General features: G+C 44.3%; 1 protein-coding gene across 35 annotated transcripts in view; it reads left to right on the forward strand.

Moving 5' to 3' along the window:
* The window catches only part of LOC106507881, a 193,601-nt gene that overhangs the window by 23,449 nt on the left and 154,950 nt on the right, over positions 1-15,202 (forward strand). For 26 of the 35 annotated variants that reach the window (XR_002335979.1, XR_002336009.1, XR_002335977.1 and 23 more), the window contains one exon: positions 2,329-2,447. The exons of 5 other annotated variants lie outside the window; for them this stretch is intronic. The gene's annotated coding sequence lies outside the window, so the exon portion shown is untranslated. Of the gene's footprint in view, positions 1-2,328; positions 2,448-2,574; positions 2,682-9,777; positions 9,890-11,542; positions 14,142-15,202 lie in introns of all 35 variants that reach the window. 4 more of the 35 variants (XR_002335978.1, XR_002335988.1, XR_002335983.1 and 1 more) reach the window with 3 other exon arrangements.

The following is a 15,202-nucleotide window of genomic DNA, read 5'->3' on the forward strand; positions in this document are numbered from 1 at the left end:
GATGTGATTCGTTTGTGAGCGAATCACAGAATGTAAGCAGTGCTGGAGAACTTTTGCAAGTGATTTTGCAGCGAACAATTGGGTTCATGATGTTCTTATTTCACCTCCTCTGCAGCCTGCTAACTGCTGGTTGTATGATCCCTTAACTCAATGCCTTTGGGCTTCAGTTTCTGCACAAAAATTAGGATGATAGTAAAAATAACGCTTAACTCTTAGGATTTGCTGTGAGGATAATGAGTTATCCATGTAAAGCACTTAGAGCAGTGCCCGGCGCATGGTAGGTGCCCAGGAAACTGTTGATCACTATCGTTGTGATTTTTTTCCAGGGGAATGTTCGCTTTTTTCTGAGTTTCTCTCATTGACCCTGCCCTGCTCCCATCACCATTATGCTAACTCTTTGGGTTATTTTATGGAAATAGGCTAGTGGTAGAGCGGTTACGCTGCAGGCTTTGCCGTTAAACATTGCCAAGTTGAAATACTTAAAGTGCTACTTAATAGCTATATCTTTTCAAAAAGTGACTCCGTTTCCTCATTTATAAAATAAGGACGATAATCACAGTAACTACCTCATAACATTTTTGAGAGGCTTAAATGAGACCGTGCTTGCACAGTGTCTGGCAAGAATATACAGCATGGGGAGTTCCCGCCGTAGCTCAGTGGTTAACGAATCCGACTAGGAAGCGTGAGGTTGGGGGTTCGATCCCTGGCCTTGCTCAGTAGGTTAAGGATCCGGTGTTGCCACGAGCTGTGGTGTAGGTTGCAGACACAGCTTGGATCCCGAGTTGCCATGGCTCTGGCGTAGGCCGGCAGCTACAGCTCTTATTAGACCCCTAGCCTGTGAACCTCCATATGCCACGAGAGCAGCCCAAGCAATGGCAAAAAAAAAAAAAAAAAAGAGAGAGAGAGAGAGAATATACAGCATGGTGTGTATTATTATTTTTGCTGCTCCAAATATACTGGATAGGGCTCTTCTACCCCAAAATGCTTCTAGAAGCTGCCAAGGCTCCAGAGCTCTAGCTTTATGTCAGCTCCCCCACCAGAAAAAGAGGGCAAACACAGAAATAGAAAGATGCTGTGAGGCCATGACTTGACTGCAGCTCTTTGCCAAATCATGACACAGATTTGACAGAGTCAAGTATTGCTCAACGTGGATTTCAATTAAAGTTAGAAAACTCACACTTCTGAGCAGGCCAATACCAGCTCATTACACTGGGGATTATTCCAAAGGGTAGGAATTATTGAGATGGGAACAAAAGCCTTATTCCTCTATCCTGCCCCCCACCCCCAAATAAAGCATAGAGTGAGGGAGGTTGTGAGGAAGAAAAAGTTACCTGTGCTGGTGACCTTTCATGGAGGTATGTGGCAATTGTACATTATGAAATATTCAAATTTTATATTTTCTTTCTTTCTTTTTTTTTTTTTTTTGCTTTTTAGGGCCACACCCCACAACATATGGAGGTTCCTGGGACAGGGGTCAAGTCAAAGCTACAGCTGCTGGCCTGCAGTATAGCTCATGGCAATGCCGGATCATCAACCCACTGAGCAAGGCCAGGAATCGAACCCCCAACCTTATGGTTCCTAGTCAGATTCGTTTCCACTGTGCCACAATGGGAACTCCCTCAAATTTTATATTTTCAAAAATGTATTTATTTTTTCCCTCAAACTGAAAATGGATAGAAATTGCATCTGTAAGGGAGAGAAAACCCGCTAAACAATATAACTGTGTTTATGGGACAGTTGAAAACTGTCTAAATCCCTTTTATCCTCAGTCTCTATATACAATCAAATAAAGAGAAAACAACGGAACGCTCAAAACTCTTGCCCCAAAGCCAGCACAGAACCTGAAAGAAGTGAGGGTGAGGAGCACGGGACAAGGAACTGTAAAAACATCAACAGTCTTGCAGATATTTTGTTTGCCCTCCTAGATTTGTTTTGACCTCTCCCTTCCCCTGCCTGTGACTCCCAGCAGTAAAAATAAGATGGGATTTGAGCTGGAAGGAAAAGGCGCTGAGATGACTTCCTTTCTCAGTTCTGACAAGATAACAGCCTCGTCTTTGTTCTTGACCTCACGTTTAGACATTGCTGAGAACGTAGACTTCTGCAATTATCGTTAATGGTAAAACAAGAGAGGAGCAAAGCTCACAGGAGGCAAAAGAGAGAAAGTGCTTGTCAAAGGAAAAAGGAAGAAAAGTTGGAAAGAATAGGAGGGCGCAATGTTATTAAAGTGGGGAAGAGACCTTATGTAGTAGAAAAGATGCCAGAGGACTTTATAGTACTGTAGCAGAGGTGGCTAGCTGGCCCATCAAGACTTATCCTCTCCTTTCACAGAGCAGAGTTGCTTCTGGGAAGCAATTGCCTGGCCAGAGACTACATTTCCCAGCCTCCCTTGCACGGATGTGGGACTATGGACTAGCTCTTATCAGTGAAACAAGAGCAGAGCTGAAGAGGTATGTGTCACTTCGTTCTCAGTTAAGACTGTATAGGTCCTCCCTCTCTCTCTCTCCCTCTCCCCACCCTTCTACCCATCCTCTGGCTGGACCATGCCAGGATGAACTCAATGCCACCCACACACAGGAGATGTAGAGCCCTCACATGGAAGGTATCCGGATTACAGAATCACCGTTGGAAGGGGAGCAGCCCAGCAAGGTGGCCCAACCAGGAATATCCACATTAGATGTTTTGTGAGTGAGAAATCCACTTTCATATGTTAAGGCATTGAGCTTTGGGGGGATTGTTTGTTATACCAGCAAGCATTACTTACCTTGACGAATACGGAAATTGATACCAGAAGGAAGCTCCAGAGGCAGTCGCTTTCTCTTTTCATCTTTGCGTAAAAACCAGTTAATCACTTCCTGATATCCTCTTTTTCTTCCATTATGTTGTCCAAGGCAGCCAATAACAAGCAACACGTGCTGTTTTTCACCTATAAGCACGAGAGTCAATGTGGTCTCACTTTTGAGTTACGAAAGGCAACAGTTTTGCTGACTGCTTTTCCGCTGTGGGATAGGGATCTCCGGCCATCCAGCCTAATAGATCTGCCTCTAGCAACTTGACCACAAAGTCAATGCCACACATGGTAGGGTATTGTTATAGGACCCCGCATCTGGTACCAAATAGAACAGTCAAGTTTAGTTGGAAAAATGGGAGCCTCTTGTGGCAGATAGAAGGGGTTGTGCTCAACGAACCATTTCTTCTTCCTGGGTGCAGGGGGGCCACCACACTCCCCTCTCCCTTGTTATTTTATTTGGGCCCTGGGACCAGTTCTTTGTCGTGGGAGGTTAGCAGGAGTCCTGGGCCCACCTTTGGTCCAGGGAGTTGAGTGCATGTGTACTTTCTGTGGCTCTCTCCCCCTCTTCCTCAGGGTTCTTGGAGGGGGGCATGTGTTTGGATAGTGTAGCTATGGGATAGAAGCCACTTAGCTTACATCCTGAGCAAGAAATGACCTGTGTTTTTCAAAAAATAATTCAGTGTGAGTTGTTATTCTTTATTTTAAGAGGGTGTTTAGCAAAGATTTTTTTTAATTGTATGATTTTTAAAGATTGTACTTCATTTACAGTGATTAGAAAATATTGGCTATATTCTGGTGTTGTGCACTACATCCTTGGAGCCTATCCTGCACTCGGTAGTTTGTACCTCCCACTCCACCATCCCTGTATTGCCCCTCCCAATATCCCCAGTGGTATCCACTAGTCTGTTCTCTATATCTGTGAGTCTCCTTCTTTTTTTTATATTCACTAGTTTATTGTATTTTTAGATTCCACACATAAGTGATATTGTACAGTATTTGTCTTACTCTGACTTATTTCACTTAGCATGATGCCCTCCAAGTCCATCCACGTTGCTGCAAATGACAAAATTTCATTCTTTTTTATGGCTGAGTAGTGTTCCATTATATACATCTTCTTTATCCATTCATCTGTTGATGGACATGTAGGTTGCTTCCATGTCTTGGCAACTGTAAGTAATGCTGCTGTGAACATTGGGGTGCACGTATTTCTTCTTTAACATTTTTGGGTAAGGAGTGGAATAACCTGTATTTTGCTGTACTATTCGGGGTTTGAAGGTTGAAACTGAAATATCCCTGTCCCATTCTTACTAATATGTTTGAAGTAGTCCCTTCAGGGAGGAATTTGATAGAAGCAAGGAGAGGTTTACAGAATCGCTGGGCGAGCTGGCTGGGAAATAAAGGTTGGGTGTTAGCACCTTGTAAGTAACCTCAAGTGAAGAAATCACCAGGAAGCCAAGTTGCCACTGATGACCCCAGTGGCCTGCAGCACTGAAAGGGGTGATTCTGAAGAGGACACTCAGGGGCTGACATCCAGCCCCAGGTCTGCCCACACACCTGCTTGTAGCTACTGATAGAGAGAAGTGGTTTTTACTTTGATTACACCTCTCAATGGCAGGTTACACCAAGAACCCTACTGGCAAGGAAGCCGGGGAAATGTCGTTTATGGAGGCCCTGCCCTTGTGGTACAAAAGGACACAACAAAAAATTTCTGGTACAAGTTCTCCTTGTTTTTCTCAGGAAATTCAGGTGGTCATTCCTCCATAACCTGTTTTCTCTTGAAAGCTCCTTGAGGTCAGATTATTATTATTTTTAAAAAGTTTATGATTATACCTGTGGCATTTGGAAGTTCCTGGCCTAGGGATTGAATCCGAGTGGCAGCTGTGACCTATGCTGCAGCTGTGCCAGTGTGGGATCCTTTAACCCACTGTGGGGCCAGAGAAGGAGTCCAAGCCTCTGCAACAACCTGAGCTGCTGCGGCGGATTCTTAACCCACAGCGGGAACTCCTTGAGGGCAGATCTTAATCCATTCTCTATCCCCAGTGCCAGACAAAACCAGACAATAAATTATTCTGAGTTGATTTGAATGGAATGACAACAGAATCAATAGTAACTAAGAAAGTTCTCCCCGTGTGCTGGAGTTAGATTTTAAGATCATCTCTTAGTAGAATCTAATAATAATTCTTCCTAATGACAGCCCTAGATGCTGCCCCAGCTTAAGCCATTTTCCTTCCTAGCCTGCTCAAAGAGCATGAAGAGCTTCTTGCTCCACAATGGCCTTAAGCTTGAGTTCTGGGTCCTGTCCGCACAACCCAAGTGGGAGGTTTGACAATAGTTTGGTTTATTGGATCCATTGAGACTGTCAGTTACATATTTTTTGCTTTCACCGGCATTGTCAAGTTGGTTGTATAGAGTTAGTCAAAGCATTTCTTTCTTTATTCATGTGGTTCCAGACAGGCCCTTCATCCTCTGGCAGAGCTGGGATCTCTCTGGGAATGTGGAGTTTATGCGTGCCCACTGGGTCCAGGTTTGGAGTATTCTAAGTCAAACGAAGGTAGAGTGGATTTGGGTGTTAGGTTTGGGTTCAGCCATCAGAAAAGGATACTTAGGAAGGGGAGGGCCAGACCCTGGTGTCGTTTCATCTGAGAAGACACAGGGTTAAAACTCCGGAAGATAAAAGACATCCTCTTGATATTTATTTTCCTCACCCCAAAAGGCTAAGACTATTGTGTCTATAGTAAAAACAATGGTGGAATGACTCAGACTTATTTACAACCATCAAAGAAATGAAAGATACAGATCATGTCACTAATTAATCTTTTTATCATTATCAAGTGGTGACTGTACCCGGCTGAAGTGAGCTGCGTGCATAATAGCACAATTATGGGGATGTGATGATGTCACAGCTGCTAGTGCCCAGCAGCTAGCCTCTCTTTTCCATTCCCACCCACCCTGATCTGTGGCTATATTTAGGTGTTTTATACTGTGTACCTGGACCACAGTCGATTTTACAAAATTAAAAGAATAGAAGAGTCAGAGTTTTCATAGGAAAAATCAGGCTTCACAATGTCTATCTCCCTTGGTGACCCATGTTCCTTCTTGGTTAATATATTTTCTCCTGTGTTGCACCTAGAATCATGGCTGAAACACAATCATGAGTTTACTTTGTGTAAAGGGAAGTAGGGCATTGAGCAATCATCTAATGAATACAGTCAAGATGGTTAGTGAATCTGGAAAATTCCACTCTCAAAAAAATTACTTTCTCTCCTCTGTAGCAGATTTCCTCTTGGCCTTAATTATCCACAGAGTTGTCCAATTTTCTGATAGTCTCTACCGTTGTTGACATCACCTTAATAATTTATTTAATGGATCTCCCTGGGTTCACTTGGGAACCCTTTATTCTTAGTGGCTTCTTTTATCAATTAATTTATGTATTCAATAAACATTGAACACTGTTCCAGTTATCTATTGCTGTATAATAAGCTACCCTAAAACCTAGTGACTTAGTGCCGTAATTTATTATCATCATGTCTAGTTCTTGATGTGGATGGGCTCAGCTGGAGTTCCTCGTACAGTTCCGGTCAGTGGTAGCAAAGGCTAGAGTCACCTAAAGGTTCGTCCACTCTGTGCCTGTCGCTGGGCTTTTCAGGAATCTCTTTCTGTCTGCGACGTTTAGCTTGGGCATCCTCAGAGCCTGTTGGTTGTTTTGGTCATCGGCCTTGTTACCTTGTGACCAGCTTTCTCTAGCACAAGTGTTCTAAAAAAAATCCAAGTGGAAGTTGCAGAGCTTTTTTGGACCTGGCTGTGGATGCCGTGCAGATCACGTCTCTCTTCTGTTTGTCCAAGCAGTCACCAGCCAGCCCAGATTCCAGGAGCTGGAGAAATAGATTCTGCCTCACAATAGTGGAGTGGCTTGTGCCTTCAAGGAAGGAGAGAACCCATGGAGGTCATCTGAATCCAGGCTACCACAGGCACCTGCTGTGTGACGGGCCCTCTGATAGGTGCTGGGGAAAAGCTGAAAAAACCGGGCACTGCCTCTGCCTCCGAGGAGATTAAAGTCTAGCTTAATTATCTTTAGTTTGACGTGATGGTTTTTACAGTCAAGTGCTACACAGTAAATCTCAACATCAAGTGTATTTGGTTCTGAAACTGGCAAAACAGCTGTTCTGATCATTTGTGGTCTGGTCATTTTGACTTTTTCAATCACCAAACTGAATGAAATTTGTGGTTCTCTAATCTATAGCTTGATAACCAATTTGATGAGCTGGTTCATCCCTGTATTTTTTAAAACATAGTCTGAGCAAAACTGGGAAATTCATCTGTGGCTTAACCTATTGACTTCCTGCTGAGCCAGGAGGCTGCATCTAGCTTTTTAAACTCGTAATAGGGCCTAGAAGAGAAGCTGAAAAGTCAGATTTTGCTTCTGATGAGCTTCTGTTCTTCGGGCAGTTCTGATCTCCTGCAGCTGAAGCAATGTGTGACAGTTGCGGAGCAAGAGGGGCACCCAGACACTCCTGATAAACTAGGCTGGGCGGGATCTTTCAGCTTCCCTCCTGGGAATTGTCTTTTGGGGGAAAGGAATGGGTTATTTGCCTCAGTTTTCTTCTCTCTTGTCGTTAAAGGAAGGTGATTGAGGTTCGTTAAGTAAAAGGAGATTTCAGGACAGGAATGTTGACAGAAGAATCGGTGCTGTTCAGCAATTCTCAGATCTTATTGTTTTTGGCACAGTTTGTGTCCATGCAGGGTAACAGCTATGAGGGGCTGGGGGAGGGGGCTCATGATGACACAAGCGATACCTTGACATTTCAGAGACAAAGGTCCAAACCTGAAAAGGTCCAAGAGAACATAGGATTCCCGGGCACCCTTGTCAAGCTCCCTGCTGTGAAATTCGTACCATACTGGGCCTTCTAGGTTATATATGTCTCAGTGCCATCGCACGGAGTGTGAATAGGCATCACAGGCGATATTAGAGTAAATAAAGTCAGTAAAGTGAAATGACAACAATAACACGTACTTGGCCTTAAAGACAAGACAGGTTCAAGCAAAACTAAACCGTGGCATCACTGTCATGTGGCAAGTCTCCTCCTATGACCACCCTTCACTCAAGTTTTAGTGGCCTTGTAGCTCCTACTTCACCCCATGCATGTTTCTCTCACACTAGCGAATCTTGTGTCCCCTGGGTATGGTTACTAAATTAAACTTCTTTCCATTTCTCATGCCTATTTCTGTATCTATCTGAAATGCCTATGTCTACTTATCTGGAAATTCACAATAGATTTTAATGACATCCTGTTCTTCATTGGGCCAGCATATACGTATTTGATGTGTTTTGTGTGAGGTTGTTATTTTGTGTCTGCTGATAGATACATCACTTTATAACATTTCATTACATCACTTTATAACATTTTCACCTCCTTTCCCCAACTGGTTGGCAAACTGGCAGGCGTTTCCCTCTACACACAAACGTACATACATGTATGTAGCATGTATACACATGTACACACAGGAGAGACCTCTCAACACTGATCCACATGTTCCAAGCTCCAGTTGCCTCTTGTCCTTTCAGGTTAAAATCAAGTAGGTTACTTTATGAATACCTTGATGATTTAGATCAAATACATATTTTAATGGACTACTCAGATTTTTAAAGCACCTCAACTTCATACTCATAGGAATGACAATAATCTAGATTGTTGCTCATCTTTCCTCCGGGAAAATTCTTTTCAGAAATCCATGAGAAACATAAGTACTTGAGTCTGCAAGTACTTGTGATTGATTATTTGAGGCAAAAGTGATTTTTCCTACCCCCTGAAATTACAGAAGTCTTACTTTTCAACTTGAGGCTACCAAGCCTTTGAATTTCCATGTTGACCTTGTGGGTGTCTATCAAGTTTTGTTTTTATTGATTGTGAGAGAGTTACAAGCATGGCTTGGAGGATTTAAGCTCTTTCCGTATAATGTCTAAATAGTGCCCCAGTTGGACTCCCTAAATGAACACACACTTTGAGTTGAAACGTGTGGTTGGCCTCTGGAAAAAAATCTCCTAACCATCGTGTCATCCCTGCTCTTCCCTCTTCCACCTAATTTGCTGTCGCTAAAACCCTTTTATATACAACGTTTGGTGCTGCCCCTGTCTCTCCCTTAGACAGGAGCATCCCAACTTGCCAGATACCAGGGCCACCAGGAACCATTTTCCATTCTCCAAATCTCATGAATTATTTCGACATTCCCGATAATCACATTAACAGGGACTAAAGTTTTCTTCTCATAATTAGGCTTCTACTTAGAAGGTAGATCCAGTTGGAAGCATTAACATCATAATGGGCCTTTTTCACACAAAATGACGATGACTGAGAGCAGATCTTTTCTGGAAAACAGGTTTTGATGAGGGCAAGGTGGCGATTGAATTTGGGACAAAGGTAGCTCACCGCAGTCTTAAAGCCCTGGATTCAGAAGTAGGACATCCTACCCTATGGAGAATCCAAAATGATCCATTGACGTGCAGAAATCTTCTATTTATTTGAAAAGAAGATATTAACTCTTCTCTTTATTTTAATTTTAAATTTCATCTTAAAGGGTTTTTTTGTTTGTTTTGGCATGTGTATTTTTTTGAGGCACACAATACTGAAATACACGTGTACCTTGTAAGTAAAAATACCCAGTTTGGATATGCCTCACGATCTTTTTATTGGCAGAGGGACGTGATCTAAAAAGTTAGAAACCACTGCTTACAAAGAATGAATGTGAATGAGGCCCTCACGCTGCTACATGGAAGAACAGGAAATGGTTACAGAACAAGTATTTGCAACCTCAGAATTCTGACTCCAGTTATTCCTGATTTCAGTTCATTGATCAATAGGTAGTTTACTAACCCTCAACCTGACGCAGGACAGTCCCTTTTAAGATGTGGAGAAATTGCTCAATCTTAGGATGTTGACCGAAGAAAGTAGATTTTAATCATGCTTTTTTTTTTTTCATGTTGTTTTCTCAAGGGTCCCATGGGAACAGAAAGTTTTGAGGGTGTTTACTGTTTGTGCAAGATGACTGGTTGGGTAAAGAAGTCCAAAGTTTATCATCTGCAGAACAAATAAAGCCTGGGCAAAGGTAACTGAAATGAGCATCTCCCATCTTGTCCCTTCAGCATGTCTAAGGGGATGTTTGCCCCAAGGATTGCATAACCGAGAACCAAATCCATGCAAGTCACACGGAGAGGAGGTGCCTTTTAGACTCCAACCCGTTAAAAATAGTCACTGACGTCTATTCTTCGTGCTTTGATAGGCAGTTGATGGCGGTGCCTGTACAAAATCATTAAAAAAAAATCTATTTGTGGGTGAGCTCCTTCTAACTATCCAGGTATTACTTGCCCAACAACATCTGAGGGGCTGAATTAGAATTGCTTTCTCCTTCCCCAAAGGTAGACACAACATGGTGCTAGGCAAATGCTGAAAAAAGTTGACTAATCCAGGGCTCATCTGGACTTTCGGTGGTGGTGGTGACAAGTGACAGCAAGGACACCTGGACTATTTTTGTGATGACCCCATGGTGCTCACTGACGAGTATTCAAAATGGACAACGTGGAGTGTGACGCTTGGCTCTCTTTTAGAAGAGAACATCTGGGCATAAAGGTTGATGGAGAAGTGGGGATGTGGTTGGGTGGTTGAGCGTAAGAACTTATTGGGAAAAAATGCTTTGGGTCTCAGAGAGCCTTACTGACCAAATATTTACTTAATCATTCTCATTTTTTTGACTCTTTGTTGCTGTTTTTGTTGGAACGTGATGTTTATAAAGCCAGTCAAAGACGCATTTTATATAGTACAGTCATGCAGTGTGATAATAAACGAGCAGAAGCCAATTATGGATAGAGGCTAAGTAAATGACAGAGTTGACCTTTCATTGCAAAATTAGGTTTTGCAGAGTTTTATACACTTTTTCCAAATACGTTTATCACCCGAAGACTTTTGCTCAAATAGATATTTAAGAGAGGGTTTGAACATTAAGAACAAAGCCATCAGATGGAGCCTCTCTGCCTCCTTTTTGGATGGTTGAAAAAAAATTCTAACAGAACTGATCATATGTTGTGGGAAATGCACAGAGAATTGCCTCTGTCCATGTGAGTGTATGTGGCTATGCAAGGTAACAACTAAAACTCGTTAGTGTCCAGAGTGTCCAGATAAACATAGCATTTACTGTATAACTTTTTAAAAAGAAAGAAAAAAAAAAACCCAGTTTTCCAATATGGAAAAGATACATTCCCATATCTGAAGCCTAAGTCATATGCTATGACCTTGATTTGAAATTTCACTCATGACCAGCCACCCACGTGGAAAAACTAAATGCAGTACCCATTTAGTGTAGATATTTGCGAGTCCTGAAGACTACGAGACATTGAACTGGGTGGTCAATGGGTGTGTAGACTCTGGACTCTCAAAGTCCAGGGCAGACAGTTATCTTTCTGAGTCTGTAAACTTGTAGTTTTTCCTGAAAACAATGACCTTTGGAGGGCCCACCAAGCTCTAGGATTCCGTCAGCCACCTGTCCAGCGCTTCCCACGCTGTGTGCACCGTCTCTTCTCCCTTTAAAAAGGAGCTCCTTTCGGAGAAAGGTTGGGAACTGGGAATGTGTGCATGTTGAGAGGAAAAGTGAGCTGCATGGGGAGAGATGATGGAACAGTTTGTGGTTCCAAAATAGCCTTGGAAACTTGCAGAGGCTCGCAGATGAGCCAATGGATAATAATAAAAACAATAGTTCTATACCCAGGGACACGAAGGCATTTGGTGAAGAAGATGACAGAATGGCAGAGAAAACGGGAGGGACAGAAGGACCGAGCCGAGAGAGCCAGAGCGAGGGTGCACAGGAGGCGCACGGCTGGCGGGCTGCAAGCTCAGAGGGCCTGCTTTTCCAATCTGGCACGGAGCTTGATGAGTCTGTTTATTCAGCTACGGTATCAGACGTTCCCTTTTCCTGCCCGAAGAAGTCCCCTTTGAAGAACTGCTCTGCTGGGGAGTAGTTTCCCCTTGGACGGGCTACTCCTGTTTTCAGACCTAAAGGAAAAGTGCTGGAAAGGCCACAAGAATGTTCTTTAAAGCGATATTCCAGCGCCACGTGAGGGGAGGATGAAATAGCAGTAAAAAGATTTATTTCCTGGTTGAGGTATTTTTTTCCCCTCTCATGTGAATTTCGTGCTGCACAAAGGTGTCACATGAATGCGACGGGGGTCAGATGTTGTTGGGTTCCCTCCAGACCTGTGTGGTCCGGTGGAGGCTGGGGGTTGGGGCGGGGAGAGGGCAGGGGCATCTCAAGCTTCTGTAGGCCTGGAGTGAGGAAGGCACCCCTGCGAGAGGCAGCGGGCATTCACTAGCACTGCCATGCGAGCCCTGCAAGGCTTTACCTGCAGAGGACTCAACGGTGGTGAATTACCAAGAGGACCAGCCTCTGCCTTCAAAGCAGAGCAGAGCCGAGAAGTTTCGGGACTTGGGAGACAGGGCTCGTAATCAGATCGGGTCATTCAGAAGTTGACATTTTAAAAAAATTTGTAAATGATTTTTATTTTTTTTGATTTTTAACTCTGGGGTTTGACGATGAATTTCTTCGATTTCAGTGCCTCTTTTTCCCTTGCAAAGAGGGTTTTCCTCTCGCTCTCACGTGGATCCTGTGAACTAGCTTGGGCAAGACGTCAGCTGTCTCAGTCTGCCTCCCTACCAGAGGGTCTGGCCCAGCGAGAGATGGTTCCCCAGCGTGTTATGGGCAGGGGCACAACGGCAACCCAGGGCACCTGACTCCTGGACCAGGTCTCTGTTCTCTGTGGTCTTGGGACCTGTACAAAGGGACGATGGGAGTTGCCGAGAAAAAGGCAGGTGACCTTCTCCGTCTCCTCCCAGGCCCATAGAAAGTTGCTGGGACTTTGAAGCCAGTGCTTTGCTGTGCCCGACCGTGCTCTCCAGGACTGGCCTGAGGGAGGAGATTCAAAGCGAAACCTTCAGAGGGGAAGCTCAGATTCTAGTCCCTGTGGCTGCCCAAGCCTCTGGTGGGTTTGTTTGGTCTTTACCTGCACCGCATAAAGCAGGAGTTCTCCAGAATGAAAAGGGTCCTTTGATCCATCTCTGAGATGAACCCTTTGAGCGAGAGATGCCACTTCACGGCGAGGCCTGGCTTTCCCGGGGAGGGGATGGGACCCGCACTCTCCCCCTGACTCCCTTTTGAGACCCTGACTCATGGGGAGGCTCAGGGTCTGGGAGCGAGGCTCAGGCAGGGCTTACGGGAGGATTAAGAGAGAACCAGCATTTTCTTCCGGGCAATATGGGTTTGTCTGCCAGGGCTCTGGGGAGAAACCAGAAGAGGGCTCGTTACGCGCTGCCTCTTCTGCTTTGATATACGCAGCCTTGTATTTTATCTGTTTCTGGGTGTTTGTCTCCTCTCTACACGTAGAGCTGAAGTCGCTCGACATTGAGCCGTATCTTGTAATTATTTGTATCCTCTGAGGCTTCCTAGTGCTTAAAATATCTGATGCGTGAATGGGAATCCATTTCCAGCCACCCCCTTATCCCACCGTCTCTCCGCCTGTGGCTTGAATCGGAACCACCTGGGAAACAGGCACACGTACTTTGAAATAAGGCCTGAGCTGAATCTCACGTGAACCAAAGTTTAAGAATTGTTGCTTTATCCCTTTTCTCCTTGGCTTTGAGAGCTCTTGGTGACTTTGAGCAATGCTGTAACCACAAACACAGTCTCAGGTGTGTGGAGTGTTTTCTGATGTGCAAAGCTTATTTCTCATGTGCGTCTCATTGAATCCTCCTGGAACGGTCGAAGTTACTAACAATGAAGTGGGTTCTTTTCCCACTCACTTTGCAGACGAGGAGACAGAGGCGTGCTGGTCTTTGACTCGCCCGGCCCGTTTGTAGCAGGGCCTGTGTTCATCCCCAGGCTTGTGAGTCCAGGTACCGGGCTCTTGCCCCGCAACCCTTGCAGCTCCGTGCCTTTGCTGGCATTGCCGTTTTTTGTTCGAAAGTGTTATTATTCCTGGAGTTCCGTTGTGGCTCAGCGGTAATGAACCCGACTAGTATCCATGAGGACGCTTGTTTGATCCCTGGCCTCGCTCAGTGGGCTGAGGATCCTGTGTGGCTGTGGTGTAGGCCGGCAGCTGCAGCTCTGATTTGACCCCTAGCCTGGGGACTTTCATATGCCACGGGTGCGGCCCTCAAAAGACCAAAAAAAAAAAAAAAGAAGAAGAAGGTGTTTTTCCTGATGCAGCTGGCTGTCCACACAGCTGGGGACAGTTACCGTGATAAAGATATGAAGCCGGGAGAAGCTAACACTGTCTGTATTCCTAGCGAAGCCTGGAGTAGGCCAAGCAGCTAAGGTAGGTAATGAGATATCCTCTCATGCAAATATTAGAGTACAGAATTTTTGTTCATTATTTAATTGGAAAAGCAGAACTGGGTACCTGGTAAGAGGTAAGTCAAAGGCCGGTCTGTGTGTTGGGTGACCTGTGCTCTCCCGACTTCCTTTTACTGGGAATGGGGAAGGGCTAGGAAGCAGGCCGAGCCCCTAGAATTTGCTGTGTGACCGGATTCCCAAGGATGAGCAGTCCAGCTCTGTTGAGGCTGGCTGTGGTAGAGGTCTGGGAAGTTCCCAGCTAGGGCCAAACAGGTGCCCGAGGAAGAAGGGTGGGCCCGTGGAATGCTGCCAAGGTGGTATTCCTCTCCCTTGATTTAAAGGGTCCAGAAGGCTCTAGCGTTCACTTGGCACTCAAGGGGACCCATAGCCACACTTGGAGAGGCAATATAGTGGTTGCTGCAGGGCATTCTCAACAGAACTTTCTGGATGGCTGTTTGCTCATTGGCGAGTGGCAATATGCAGACAGCCGTCAGGAATGGAGTCTCATCAACTGAAAGAAAAGATGGGCCTGAAACTTTTGCTCGTGCTCAATTCTCTTCCACCCAGCTGGGGAAGGAGCGCTTCTTTCATCGTGGAGTAATAGATGATTGATTTGACTGTACCCTGATTAGAAAAGGTTTCATTTTACTTGTGCATGGTACATGGAATTAGTTAAGGGTTGCACAGGAAAAGAAGTGATGGACTATTGTTCACATTAAATTATAATGACAGCCTTCCTAACCACTGTGTATTTATTATGTAAGAAAAGAAAATGTCTGGTAAAATTCTGTATAGGTTAATAACACCTTCATAATATACTCCTTCTTTTCTATTGACTTGAATAGCCCTCCTACTGACTTTTAATGGATTATTAGAGTTAATTACATCAATTGCAATATAATTGATTCTTAAATACTATGTAGAAACCTCATACAATTATGGAAAAACAAAAGTTATCTAGACATCTCAGATCAAAAAAGATTTGGAATTCCTGCACATTTAATTTCTGATAATCACTAGTCAGTTTGGACATTAAGATTGCAT

This window comes from Sus scrofa, chromosome 9, assembly GCF_000003025.6.
Source record: "Sus scrofa isolate TJ Tabasco breed Duroc chromosome 9, Sscrofa11.1, whole genome shotgun sequence".
In the NCBI taxonomy this organism is placed as follows: domain Eukaryota; kingdom Metazoa; phylum Chordata; class Mammalia; order Artiodactyla; family Suidae; genus Sus; species Sus scrofa.